General features: G+C 43.4%; 1 long non-coding RNA gene across 8 annotated transcripts in view; it reads right to left on the bottom strand.

The window, feature by feature from the left end:
- LOC123606682 overlaps window positions 1-9076 on the bottom strand; it is an 80510-nt gene extending 71434 nt beyond the window's left edge. For 3 of the 8 annotated variants that reach the window (XR_006716438.1, XR_006716444.1, XR_006716437.1), the window contains exons 1-3: window positions 4611-4731; window positions 4087-4267; window positions 2839-2935 (exon numbers count right to left, since the gene is read on the bottom strand). This is a non-coding gene — a long non-coding RNA (uncharacterized LOC123606682). Of the gene's footprint in view, window positions 1-2838; window positions 2936-4086; window positions 4268-4610; window positions 4733-8150 lie in introns of those variants that run through there. The other 5 variants (XR_006716442.1, XR_006716443.1, XR_006716440.1 and 2 more) reach the window with 4 other exon arrangements.
- Between the last annotated feature and the right edge of the window lie 5901 nt (window positions 9077-14977).

Here is a 14977-nt window from a genome sequence, read left to right as displayed (position 1 = left end):
CATTTATACGATATTCCGGAGACGACAAAAGTTCAGGGACAGAAAGCAGATCAGGGCTTTGACAGGGCTGGGGGCATGGTCAGGGGGTGATGATGGTATTGACCACAAAGAGGCATGAAGGAATTCTCGGGGATAATTGAACTATTCCGTATCTTCATTAAGGTTGTGATTATAGAGCTGTATGCCTCCTATGGTACTTTTTACGTGTGGGCTTGGCTAGGCTATTGTATCCAGACATTGGGTCAAACACTAATTTAGGTGTTATTGTGAAGCTATTTTGTAGATATGGTTGACACCTACAACCATTTGACTTTAAGTAGAGGAGATTATCCCTGACAGTGTGGGTGGGCCTCATCCAATCAGTTGAAATGCCTTAGGAGCAGAACAGGGATTTTCCTGAGGAAGAAGAAATTCTGCCTCAAGACTGCAGCATTGATTTCTGCCAAGATTTCCAGGCTGCTGGCCTTCTTCTGTGGACTTTGGACTTGTCAGCCCCCACAATCGTGTGAGCCAATGTCTTGAAATAAATTTCTCTATCCATCTCTCTCTCTCGATGTGATTTCCTACTGATTCTATTTCTCTTAAGAACCTAACTCGTACAATGTGTTTATCCAAATGCATAGAAATAGTCACCTAAATGATATGTTCTACTGTATGCAAATTATATCACAATGAATCTGGTTTTCAAAAAACTGATTCACAATATTTATCAGGATTCAGTTGGTAGGAGGTAAAGAGAAAGTGTACACGTGCGGGTGTGCAAATGAACGTGCCTGTGTCCATGGGCACTTGCCATTCTGTGTTTTTCTGCAGAGGCTATGAGGAAGGCGGTTGCATTTGAAAAAAAGTCTTTAAACGTGAAAGTGAAGTGATGAAAAGAGGAAGCCGTCTGTTTGTAGTCTGGGCTGATTAGGAGGTTGTTCTACAGCTAAAAGAGGCAGCACCAGTGCAACAGGGCACCAGTTGGTTTCTGTCCGTGTACTAATGAGTCCTAACACTTGGGGAGGGAAGTCAAATTAAAACGTAACTATGATTTGTTGAATACTCCCTATTCACCAGAGGCTGTGCTGGGTGGCTCAATGTGAACAAGGTGAATAAAATATGGTTACTGTCCTCAATGCACTCACAGTCTAGTGGGGAACATAATTCCACAAATAACCATCACTCTGGACACAGAATGTTAAGAGACATTAGCCAGATAAAGAAAATTCCACAGGAGGAAAGGGGGCAGGGATATCATAGTTGACCGAGAAAGTCAAAGAGGACTTGGCAAAGTTGCATGTTAGCTGGATCAGGAAACAGGAATAAGATTTCAAGAAGCAGAAAAGGGAGAGGGGGAAGAGGGTATTGGGGGAGGAAAGAACAGTACAAAGATGCATAAACAAAAGTGCAGATCTAGGAAAACATGGACTGCGGGAACTGGGAGCTCCAGCAGGGACAGGGAGAGTAAGTCCAATTTTGTTATTAATTCAATAAATACTTGTTGAGGGCCTCCTATGGGCCAATTTGGCAAGAACACAAGGTATGCACATAAAAGAGTAAAAGACAAAACTGCAAAAGGGAAGGCTAAGGTGAAAACACTGGTTAGACAAACCTTTCATTAGAAATAGCTTTAAAATATTCCTCCTCTGTTTGAGAAATGAATAAACCCTCTATTCGAGAAATGATGTGAAACAGATCACCCTGTGCCTTAAGATCTAGTGAAGATTTGCTCAAGCCATCATTCCACACCTTATTAAATGTCCCATGTTTTTCTCGAGGGGGTTGCTAATTCCCGGGTGCTTAGTCATCTTCACTTCTGGCTCTGATTTTCCACCACCCTTGAATCCTTGTTTCCACATTGCGCCTTCCAGCTATTCTCTGTATTTCACCCCCCTCCCCCAGCCTTTCCCGTGTCCCCAAGAAGCGGGCTCCTGTAAGTTTCCACTCATTCCTGCATCATCAATCTCGCCCTCCCTGCTGCCTTATTCCAACCATACTACAGACCCTTCATACTTGAAAACCCTTCACCTAACGTCTTGCTCCAGCTACTGGCTTATTCTGTGCTCCTCTCCGTGGAAAAATATTCAGTATTTGTCTGTCCTCGATGTCTCCACTTCCTTACATCCCTTCTTCCTATTTAACAGATGCATATAGTGTAAAGAAATTGTTGGGGCTGGTCTTCTCACTGGGGACCCCTCAGACGTCAGTATCGAATGCTCAGGTTTTTAGAGAACATGATAACCCCTCACATGGCCTAGTGTCTCTTATTCTAGGAGTCTCTTTGGTCTTATTTTTTAGAAACAAAAAATTTCCCTTCTCCTATGGCATACGTTGGAGAAGCTAGAATTGTCATCTGGCTGTGTGGAAAAGTGAAGAGGAACCTGCTGTCTACAGAATTTCAAGCCAGTCTGGCACCTCTGGGTGGAGGCACCTAGAGATTAAGAACAAGAAGCTGCTATCACCCATCCGATGAAGAAGCCAAGGTAAACAGCCTCTGTGGTTTTTTTGCACATGTTATGTCTGAGCAGGAACTGAGGACTGCTGTCTACAAAGCTGCAGCCACTGCCAATGTCTCCAGCAAACGCAGGAGAAGGCATTTCTTCTCTCTGTCCCTCCCTTCCTATCTCTTCCTTGCCTCCCATGGACAGAACCTTCCCTTTGCTCCTCCAGTCCTGCCAATAAATGTAGAATAAATGCTCTGTATCAAAGTTTCCTTGCTTCAGTATCCTGGAGTGGTTTCCAATTTCCTGACTGGGTAGCGGCATGCACATTCTTCCCTGCCCCAGTTACTCTGTAACCAGTACCACTGTGTGAGTCTTGGCAGGACTGAGCGCTCTCTGAAATGATCTTGCTTACTTTTGTTCACTTGTTTGTTGTCTCTCTTCCTCCCTCTGAAGGCGAGGACTGAGACGGGAGGAATCTTCTGCCAGCTTCACCCTTGTATCACCAGCACCTAGAATAAAATCTGCCTCATAGTAGATGTTCAAGAACTATTTGTGGAAAGAATGAATACACGTGAAAATGAGACTTGGAGACGCCTGGGTGGCTCAGTCGGTTGAGCGTCCGACTTCGGCTCAGGTCATGATCTCACAGTTCGTGGGTTCGAGCCCCGCATCAGGCTGTGCTGACCTCTTACTCAGAGCCTGGAGCCTGCTTCAGATTCTGTGTTTCCTTCTCTCTCTGCCCCTCCCCCACTCATGCTTTGTCTCACTCTGTTTCTCAAAAATAAATAAATGTAAAAAAAATTTTTTTTAAAAAGAAAGTGAGACTTGGACATTTTCTTGGTCCACACTTAAAAAATTATCAACAGAATTCTTTTGGACCTACGGACTTTACTGATGGTGTGGGAGAGACGGAGGAGGTTTGCAGCTTAGAGACCGTATCTTCTCTAGGTCTTTCAGACACTGTGTTATTCACTCTCCATTCCCTCCTCTTCCAGCCCCCTCCACAGCACCTCCCTTCAGAGCACACCTACCCAAATTCATCCTGTGGAGGAACAGTCTCCTCTCCTCCCTGCCCCCCACATCCACACTCAGCTCAGGGCTTACCTTTGTATACCCACACTTATCAGTTCTCCTATTTTCCTAGAACTGTCCCCTATCAACCTCCTCTCTCTTCTGCAATGGAAAAGTAGCAGCAGACAGGGTTTGTTTCCCCCAACAATATACACTATACTTCTTTTCTTAGAAGGCAAAATACCTACCATTGGTTTCAGTTTAAAACATTAAAAAAAATTAGTTTATTGCTTTTAGATAGATATTAAATTAGGAAGGTGTCCCCAGATATGGAGAATAGTGGCAGGTAAGGACGGTCGTCCCTCTTCTGAATCAAATAGTACATGGTAAGGGTAACAAAAGAAAATAAAGATCTATAGCTGAGCTCCCTGGCTATTCTTTAACTGCATAGGCCCACTACAAATTCAAATTCAAGGAGGAGTAAGAAGGGTGGGCACGTTATGTGACACTCAGGCCCTCCACCTTCCGGTTTAACAAAGAAAACTCTTCTGATTCAAATGATTTCCAAAGTCAGAAAAATGAAACTCAGCGAAGGGTGTGTGTGTTTATGAGTGTTGCAAATCTTGATAGAAGACACACAATTCCAGACCTAATGTGAATGCACATCGCTGAGAAAATGCACGAACTTGAGAAGTAACCTTCAGACAAGGTCGGAGTCAGTAGCTCCTTCACCGCTGGGAACCAATCGCAGGACTGGCCATTGCCAAGGCGGCTCCAAGGCCCGGAGGCGGAGGCGTTAAGTTGGCAGAGGTGATGGAGAGGGACGGAAGCTGGGAGAGAAAAATAGAAAAGAAAATAGGGATATTTGAATACCATCAGACGTCGCTTCAGGTACATTTTGCTGTCTTAGCTGTGTGAGTCAGCCTGGCCGCAAACAAGCTATAAAAGGCACCGGTAGGGCCGGCTGCAGAGTGCGTATTTTGGGTCCGCAGCCCTGCCCACGTTGGAGCTCCCGGTGCGGCAGCTGCGCTTTCCCTAAATAAGGCACGGGCTGCGGGCACCCCCAGGGTCCAGTTAGAGCCACTCATCTCTGAGTCCCCCACCCCCCCCCCCCCCCCCGCCTCCAGGGAGGGGCAGGGGGAGTCACTAGCTTATTTGCATAATAGTCCTTACTCCCGTCCTCAGCGCTTCGGAAAATGAGAGTTGAACGTCAAGTAGAAAATCTTGTTAATCAAACTCAAATGCCTCGCTCAGCCAAGGAAACGGAGTAAATGAGCTGCTGCGGTAATCAAGTTCCAATTCTTATCTAAAGCCAGGGGCAGGCCGCCCCAAGGAGTGGTTATAAATGTGGGCAAGTCTCCCTCTAGTGGACGAACGGCGTCACCTTTCCCTCGCAAGCCGGCCTCCTCCGGGTGAAACCAAAATTCACAAACATCCGGAAGAGAAGCAGCAAAGGAAGCAGCAAATGTGTTATTGTGACATACATTTCAGTCTTGATTTCCAAGGGGTTCTCTTCGGTGGGAAAACACAACTGAGTTGGAGTTTTTACCCACCATTTGAGAATTTTTACCCTTCATGTGCTAGTTATTCAACAGTTGGATTTGACTGCCTGCCTCGCCATGAGGAAGGGTAAGCAGAGAGAATGCGCTTTTCTAGAATTGGTTTTGAAAGGCCTACGTCACTTCCAAGGGGGTGCTATATTCCGGGACAAGCCAAGGAGGTCTCTGGCGAATAAAGAGTGATTGGGGAAAGATGATCCTGCTGTCATGGACGGTATGAGTCCTGATGTCCTTGCCCCTTGTACAATGGTATGTCAGTAACCTCACCAGACTGACAGTCTGTCATGGGGCGTCCTTGTATGGGCCTCTTCTGCCAACTCTACCTCTGTTTGAACCAACAGCCATGCCCTCTACTCTTCCAAAAAGATAGACGAGGTGAGTCATCTGTGTCCTTGACTGATCTTGACCAGCCCTTCCACAGTCCGCTCCAGCCATTCTTGACTTTCAGTAGGGAAACCTGAATCTACGGATGGCCCTCAAAAGAGTTTCTGGGATTCTGAATATACCTACAAGTGCACTTTTGTAAGTGTGTGTGTGTGGATGTGTTTGTCTTTTTGGATGAAAGCTTACACACTGGGAATTCATGAGATTTTCGCAGTATCTGTGACCTAAGAAACATTATAAAACACTGATGAAAAATCTCACTTCACTGGAAATCTCACTCCACTAGCCACAGCAGCCATAGGGTACTTAAGCTGTAAGAGTCAGAATGTCAAAATTCAGATCCAACTGAGATTCATTAGGAAGGTAACTTTATCTCTCCAAGCCTCAGTTTCTGCATCTATAAAATGGGAATGATAACCATAGCATTTAATCCACTGACTTAATGCAAAGATTAAATGATACAATGTATATAATGCTCTTAGCAACTTTCCTGACACATAATTGACTCAGTAAAGGTTGGACTTTATTACTCTGAGGAACCCCTTTAAACATGTGTAAAATGTTAGGTTCTTTAAAATCCCAGTGTGTGTATCATGCACTTTCCAACAATTTTATGATTTTTTGGATGAGGAAAAAGGGTTATGTTTGTGTCTTTTGTTAGGAAAATATGTAATTTCTTTAAAATAACCTAAGTATCCAGAGTGATGAACTAGGTCATAGAATTATATAGTGATATAATTTTAAAGTAAATGGAGATGTGGATTATCATCTAATCGTACGTCCTTCAATGCTATTTTATAGATACAGTCATCAAGATGCATCTTGAAGAAGGACTTGTACAGGCCACTCCAATTTTGTGGCCACAATCCAGGACCTAATTCTGAGCTAGTTTTACCACAGTTCTCAGAGACCTTTTTAGCCTTTTTTTCTCCCATTTCACGAGATTCTCAAAGGTCTATAAAAGAGAAGATTGAGAATGCCTGTCCTGTAGGAAACATCACCATCTATCAGAACTCTGTTCAAATCCCTGACTTCCTAGACCCTTTGGATCAAAACCAGTATTTTTTTCCCTCTGAGCTTTGTGTATCACAGTCTCCTCACTGTTTATCTTACTTTTATGATGCATATCACATTATATTTCTCTTTTTGTCCCACTAGAGCATAAACTTCTTGAAGACAGGAGATATGACCTTGAATCTAATAGAATCTGACAAAATAATGTTTCACGAAGGAAAGGAGAGAAGGTACAAAGGTATTGAAGGGCACCTATTTCATTGATGAACTTGAACCTGAAAAACTCCAGAGGACCTAAGAAAGGCCCATCACTCATTGCTGACACTTTCTCCTGGAGTCATCTGGAAATAATATGAACTATAATCAGCCTGTAATCACCGCCAACGGCACAGAAAGGTTAGAGCTGGGCTGTGAGAAAAAATCCAAGGCCCATTCACATCTTGGGGACAGGACTCTAGAAACTCAGAAGGGCAAAAGATGAGATCCAAGCCTGAAAATAGAATACATAGCAAGGATTGTTTCATAAGAGCATGGCAAAAGCCTGGCTTCTTGATCTAGACCCGCAAGTGAAAGAACAGAGCTGAAAAAATGCCAGGCTTGGTCCATACATCTGAGATTGGACAGGACCGAAGGAGGGGCTGAGATCTCCAGCTTTGAAGATGAGTAGCCATGTGGGAAGAAATCAGCTAGGATCCGATTTTCCAGCAGATTTCTTCTGCTGTTTCTCAGCCTTTCCTCTTGCAGCACCTCAGATTCTGCCACGATGGGAGAGGCATGGCCACACTTTCTGCCAGGACAACAATTGTCTTCTTGGAGTAAAGGCTGTTAACGTGAGCTTAAATCCTTCTTTGCCCCCCCTGAATGAATACACACATAAAAAGGGGCTGCAGAGCATTTTGTGTCTGAATAGAGGATCTGTAGGTTTCATGAGCTTCTCGGAGAGGTCTGTGATTGAAAAGGAGTGAATAGTAGCTGTTCTAGTCTCTCAAGACCTCACCGCTCCCCCACGCCCTCCCAGAGGGATCTTATTCCTTTCAGATGTCTAAGAGTGACAATTTTTTTTTATCGACTCCCTGGACAGTCTTCCCTTTTGTCAGACCAGGAACTGCAGACACCAGTGTCTCAGGGAAGATTCCCCAAAGTTGCTGCGCATCCAGTGTTCTGCGAAGAGGATGCTGGATGTCTGAAAAGGCAGTCTGCCAGAGAATCCTAAAGGAGCCTAAATCATCACTAACCCAAGAGAAACTCATGAAACACAGTGCAAACTTGTTGACCCCAAAGTGTTCCTTTGACACAACAGATAGAATAGCTCACAGAAAGTTTGGGGTAATGTGCTGATAGTCATTAGGAATGAATCGTAATTCATTCATCTTCAAATCAGCTTTTGATCTTGACAAAAGGCAAAAGCTACTTACTTCATTGTATCTTTAAATTATCTGGAGACCTGCTTTTCAATAGCTGGACAAAAGGGGTGATGTGTTTGTGTCTTTTTCACCAAAGAAACTCACATTCCAGAACAAAAGGACATTGTCAAGATTCCACTGCTCAGAGACAGAGAATTTACAGAGTGTTGTTTGAGGTTCCGGGGTTAATTAAGCACTGAAATTTATCAGAGAGTAGCATGAGATGGAAACATTTATTTTCTGTGGGATTTAGATCTATTCCAGCCTTTAAATTGCAGATGTTACCACAATGCCCAGGTCCCAAGAGTAAGAATAAAAGAGAGTAATCTAAATGCTACAGTGGATTCACTTACCCAAATGAGTAGCTTTTGAAACAGCATTTGGGTCTCCTTTGGTGTTAGATGCCCAAATCAGTAAGGTTACCCTTCCATCCACCGTCTCCTGAGTAAAATCTGCTGTGAAGAAGGAAGGTAAATGTCAGTGGAAATCAGGTTGATTCCTAGGGATTTGAGGAGAAACTGTGTCTTCAAGGACGCAGGTGTGGACAGTTGACATCTCTGAGAGACACGGCCGGGTGCCTGATGAAAGCCATCATCTCTTCAGTAGTACCACACAGCCATTTTGTTCTGAGATGTTAAAGAACACAAAATTACATTGTCAAACTTTGTTCAAGCTAAGAATGATGGTAGGACACAATCCAGGCTGCTGAGACATAAGCAGAAGTTGGGAAATTTTTTCCAAAAGCTGCAGCTAATCTGTGCCTTTTGACCTCTGCTCTTCCTCTTCTTTCCTTCTGGAATGGAAACAAGATGCTGAAGGTGAAGGAGCTACCTGGCACTGACCAGGAGACATGCATGGAGACAAAATTCACAATGCTAGGAAAAAGGTAGAAAGTGCTAGGGTCCTTGGTAGGGCCACAGAACCACCCTATCAACCCTGGACTTCTACTCCCAGTCTTTCTTTGTCATATAAGGCATTGTCTCCTACTTGCAACCAAATGCAGTCCCTACAAGATGCAGTGTCTCTACTGTCCTGATGCCTTGAGGCTCCAACCCCCCCCCCCCCCCACCGAAACTTAGATGCCAATCAGGAGTGAGAGAGAGAGAGACAGTGGGAGAGGGATGGAGAGATATGATGAAACTATGTTTTTTTCTCTCTCGATTATCAAATTGAATTAGACAACATTTCTGGACCTCAGTGAGAGGGAAGCTCAAAAAAATGAGTTAATTTTCATTTTAGAAAAAATTAAAGGATTTATTTTGCACATTTGCTTTGCAACTTCTAAAATTCATACATGCTACAGAAGCGCAGCATAACAAAGAGCTTAACTACAATGCACATTTACAAAGAGACCCTTACTGGTGGCATCTTCTTCCTAAGGCCCCAGCTGTCCCTCTTTGCTGTTTGGGGGCCCACTTTTCCTCTCTCTGCTAAGATCTTTCTACTATCTTCCTTTCTCTCCGTGTCCCAGGGTCTTGAAGCCCTGTCATGTCAGCTGCCCAGAGGAAACATTCAAAATTCCTATTAACTTATTTGGTAGCAACTTAGCCTCCTATGTTGTATCACCTCCTATCTCTTCCATTTCATAGTGAACGAATTGGTAATACACTTTCCGTGACCAAATGAGCAGTCTTTAGCTTTGCCTTGATGACTTCCCAAGCCTCTAAGTTTTTAGGCTGGGCTTAAGGTCAAAGTAGGAGGGCTTTCCTCCTCCCAACCGTGTCTAGAAGCACAGAGTGGTGTGCAAGGGCAGGGCAGTCATGTGGAACCTTTATTCTCTTAACATTCCAAAGTAACTGCATGTAGGTTAGGGGTTTTGTCCCCTGTTTTATTTTTTTAACTTTTTTTAAAAGTTTATTTATTTATTTTGAGAGAGAGAGACAGAGACAGAGGAAGACAGAGAGGAGAAGAAAGAAAGGGAGAGCGAATCCCAAGCAGGCTCTACACTGTCAGCATAGAACCTGATGCAGGGCTCGAACTCAGGAACTGTGAGATCATGACCTGAGCTGAAACCAAGAGTTGGACCTTAACCAACTGAGCCACCCAGGCACCCCTATTTTCCCCTCTTTTAAAGTTTATTTATTTTGAGAGACAGTGTGAGTGAGGGAGGGGCAGAGAGAAAGGGAGAGAGAGAATCCCAAGCAGGCTCTGTGCTGTCAGTGCAGAGCCCGATGTGGGGCTCGATCTCATGAACCATGAGATCATGGCCTGAGCTAAAATCAAGAGTCAGATGCTTAATGCACCCAGGCGCCCCAAAGTTAGGGGTTTTCCCCCTCTTTTAATAGACATATTCATCTAAACCCTGGCAGTGCTAGAGACCCAATAATCAAGGATTAAAGCACACTTTCAATGGTAAGAATAACACAGAACTAGCTATTTGAGCTCAACTCACTAACTCAGTGGCAAGAACCAGAAATCCCTTCTCTTTGGGAGCTTCCTGGGAACTGTAGCCCTTTCCCTGCCTCAGTTTCCACACTCTCAGTGGCTCCTGACTCAGGCATGAGCTAGCACTTCCCTGGGCGACACTCCAATCTCTCTTGTCTTCACAGCCAGAACTTCTCTTCCAACTAAAGTTGCCAACTGCTTGACAGCCATCCTCACTGGACTGGAGCCAGCTGAAGCCCACACTGAATCCCACTGAATCTCACTAGCCAGTCTTCAAGTGTCTCCTGGGCCATGTCCTCAAGAGGGGGGGGGGGTGTTCCTTGATAAAGTGTCAGGGCAGAGCAGCCCCAGGGAATCTTCCGCCTGCCTTCCCCCTAATACACACACACACACACACACACACACACACACACACTTGCTACTACTGTGAAGAGGAGGGGTGTCCAGCTCCAGGCTGAATACTGCCTCTCTTGGATCAGGTCACTGCCCTCTCTGCCTCTTCTCAGCAAGTATTGCCAAACCTCTGCACCCCTGTCTCCACTGGGAGGCAGTGCAATGAAATGGTTAAATCATGGGCTTAAAAGCTCATAAAATTGGCCTTACCTCCCAACTTGCTGCTTTTTAGCCAAGTGACTATGAAGAAGTTACTTAACCTTTCTGAGCCTCAGTCACCTTATCTTTAAAATGGGATTAATGATTATCCATGTGATTTTTAAAAAGATTATGTAAGATGATATGGGTGAAGTACTTAGTAATAGGGCTGACTCCTCATAGGTGTTGATAAATTGATGCTTCCAGTGATGGATTTCTTCCTTTTGCAGTTAATGTGGAGGCTGGAAAGCCAGCACACACACACACACACACACACACACACACACACACACACATGTGCCACTTGCTGGTCTCTCTTTAGTGGGGACTAGTCCCTCTCCAGCAAAGTAGGGCCTGAGTCTCCTTCTATTCACCCCCTTCAGTCATTTTTTTCTTGGTTCCTCTCACCAGGATCTGATACAACATTTAAAAAAGAGAAGGTAAACTCTGGAATATGGAGGCTTGGTTCCCCCTAGTTAGGCTGGTGATGCTCTTTGGGGCAGAGTGAAGGCCAAGCAAACAGAGAAACCACTGGAACCAGACAGTTTGAAATAAGTCCTCTAAAAGAATTACAAAGAAAAGGCATGGGATTCAGACCAGAAAAAGGCGACCACGTGGATGGGTCACTTGAGATGGACTTTGAAAGAAAGGATTTTCACGCGCAAAAAGTAGATGGGAAAGTCAGTGTGTGCAGAAAGGGAAGCAAGAGCAAAACATCAGAGTTTGGAAATTATGGAACCTAGTCAATGTGGCTAAATCAAGAGCTAAATTTCTGGCTTTTCAAAGTAAAGTTTGGCCTCTGTTGATGTCTGGCTAAGCTTTTGTCCTTTCTGCCCATTCATTACAATGGAGGCCAGGAAAAGATCCTTCTGCGAAAATGTAGACAAGTTGAAGAAAAACTGAAAAATCGGCCTGGTGATCTTGCTGGGTTTCTCTGTGGAATCTGTACTTCCTGTAAATGAGAAGCCATTATAATGTTTCCATTTGACCCCATGTTGATATATACATGTGATCTTGCCGATACATATCTGTACGGTATGTATCTCTTTATTAATATATATTATATATTATTATATTATATATTAATATATAATTACATATTATATGTATATATTATATATAACATATATGTTATATATTATACATATGTATATTATACATATACATATATTGTACATATATTATATGTACAAATATGTGACTGGAATTATATACGCCCATGTGTTTATCTCTGGTTGGTAAGATTGTGGGAAATTTAAGTAAAGATCCCTGTTTCCTAACTTTCTTTTTTCCCTCTTTTCTCACTTAACAAATATTCAGTGAGGTGAGCTTGTTTGGACAAGAAGCCCACGTATGAAATAAATGGAGCTTTAGAAAACAAAAACAAAATGCACCTTGTTCATGATACTAGTTGGCTTGCAAATGTCAGGGAACTTGTGGAAACAGAAGTAACATTAGCTAAATAAGATTCTACCCATAGCAGAAAGATTTTATTAATAAGCCCCCCTCCAGGCTACGTTTTCAGAGCAGACCCATGAAATCTTTAAAACGTTATTTTAGCAATCCCCCTGAGATTTCCCAGCAGCTCCAGAGGAGTAAGTTGAGAATAAAGATTTCAAGGGAATTGGCCTCTGCTCCTCTTCCTCTGCCCCCATCCCAGCCCCACTGCACGTCACCACTGACTCCTAGGTGACATAGAAGAGGAACTGAGTGAGCTGCTGTCTAGTTGTCTGACATTTTTGCCCATCTCTGACTTAACCCACCTGAAGAACATGCACCTGCGGCTTGCAACGTTACTCAGATTATGAGAGCAGTTTTGCCCAAAGGTTATTCATTGTTCATATAGAAACAGAGACAGTGAGTTAGAGATGAGAACAGAAGGACACAAAGGGGACTTACCACACATGGCCCTGAAGGTATTGGGAATGAGTTTATAGCTTTATTCTAAATGTAGAAAGAGTGCATTAGAGATTTGGAGCAAGGCAGTGCCATGATCTAGTTAAGAAGGTCCTCTTACTGCTTTGTAGAGAATTAACTGGTGTGAAATGGAAGCAGGAGGACGAGTTTAGGGAGTGGTCTAGGAAAAAGATGATGTGTTAAGCTCACACACATACATGAATAAATATATACATATATATGCATATATACATATATACATACTCACATAGAAATATCTGTAGACACATGTATTTCTGTTTACTTGAAATCAAATGGCTACTATACTATGCCCTTATGTAGTTCTATTTCTTGTAAAAATTATTTTTTCATCTTCTCTGAAACATTCTTTTTGACAGGCATGTAGTGTTTCATTGAATGGATGTGGCATAGGTTATTGAACTAAATTTTTGGTGTTTGTTATTTCTTTCCGGTTCTTATTGTAACGGATTATACTTTCACTAATGTGTTTGCCAAAAGATTGTTGAGCATGTCTCTGGTTATTTCTGTCTCTGGTTATTTCCTTTTGTTTAAAGTTTATTTATTTATTTTGAGAGAAAGAGAGACAGAGAGAGAGGCAGAAGGGCAGAGAGAGAGGGAGAGAATCCCAAGCAGGCTCTGCAATGTCAGCACAGAGCCCAATGCAGGGCTCAGACCCACAAATTGAGAGATCATGACCTGAGCCGAAATCAAGAGTTGGATGCTCAACCGACTGAGCCACCCAGGTACCCCTCTGGTTATTTCTTTAGAGTTAATTATTGAAGTGCACTGGGTCAAAAGTTTTCTTTTTATGGGTTTTGACACAGAATGCCAAACTGCTCTCCACAATGGCTGCCCTAATTTATATCTATACCAGAAGTTTATGATGGTGCCCAGCTTCATATACTCTCCCATATAATTTAAATTTGCCAAGTTAAGGGGCACATGGGTGGCTCAGTCGGTTAAGCATCGGATCTCGTGGCTCAGGTCATGATCCCATGGTTTATGAGTTCGAGCCCTGCGTCAGGCTCTGTGTTGACACCTCAGAGCCCGGAGCCTGCTACATATTCTGTGTCTCCCTCTCTCTGGCCCTCCCTTGCTCATGTTATGTCTCTCTCAAAAATAATTAAACATTAAAAAAAATAATAAAATACCCTTGCCAAGTTAATGGACAGAAATCTTGCAGTTTTTTTTTTTTAATTTTTTTTTTTACTCTTTATTTTTGAGAGACAGGGAGAGAGAGAGAGATACAGAGTGGGAGTCGGGGAGGGGCAGAGACAGAGGGAGACAGAGAATCCAAAGCAGGCTTCCAGGCTCTGAGCTGTCAGCACAGAGCCCGATGTGGGGCTCGAACTCACGGACCGTGAGATCATGACCTGAGCCGAAGTTGGACGCTCAACCGACTGAGCCACCCAGATGCCCCTCTTGCAATTATTTTAAGTGGTATTTCTTTGATTATTAGTGAGGCTAAATATATAGTGTCCTTTTTAATTTATTTTTTCTGTGCATTGTCTTAAAGTAGAGCAGAGAGGGGCGCCTGGGTGGCTCAGTCGGTTGGGCGTCCGACTTCAGCTCAGGTCATGATCTCACAGTTCATGGTTTCGAGCCATGCGTCGGGCTCTGTGCTGACAGCTCAGAGCCTGGAGCCTGCTTCAGATTCTGTGTCTCCCTCTCTCTCTGCTCCTCCCCTGCTCATGCTCTGTCTCTGTCTCAAAAATAAAATAAAAACATTAAAAAAATTTTTTTTAAAAAGTAGAGCAGAGAGTTAATCATGAGCGTTCCTTAAATTATGGACCTAAGACCGTAAATCATGCGCAAAAACTTGTGCCAGTCAGTAAATTCTCTGTGATTTATTGAGCTATTTCTTGCATCTATCTGACATCTAGGTTGCCTCATGCCATCTCACTTGCTGAGCAAGCCTGGAAAGAGTGTAAATAAAAATAAATGCTTTGAAAGTTGGTTCAAGTTGCTATCTTGTATGTGAAACGTGGTGCTTAACGAATGATCCTACAACACTCTTGTGAATGCCATGCTGGTCTCGCTGTAAAATTAATTGAACAATTAGAGTTTGTGGCTCTCTAGTGAAGGAAGGAAACTCAAAGTTTCAGCCAAGCTGTGTGAGCAAGGAAGCAGCATCGCCAAGAGACATATTATAGAAAACGGCTCTCAAAGGCCATCCTTCATGACGGTATCAGGATTGCATGAATTCAGCCGTGGAGCCGTGCCGTCTGAAGCCTCACTTAAATGTAGCCGTGGCTTGCTACCTGTAGGAAGAAAGAAGTCATGCTCA

Source organism: Leopardus geoffroyi, chromosome A2 (assembly GCF_018350155.1).
Source record: "Leopardus geoffroyi isolate Oge1 chromosome A2, O.geoffroyi_Oge1_pat1.0, whole genome shotgun sequence".
Classification (NCBI taxonomy): Eukaryota; Metazoa; Chordata; class Mammalia; order Carnivora; family Felidae; genus Leopardus; species Leopardus geoffroyi.
This window is presented reverse-complemented; position numbering and strand designations above follow the sequence as displayed.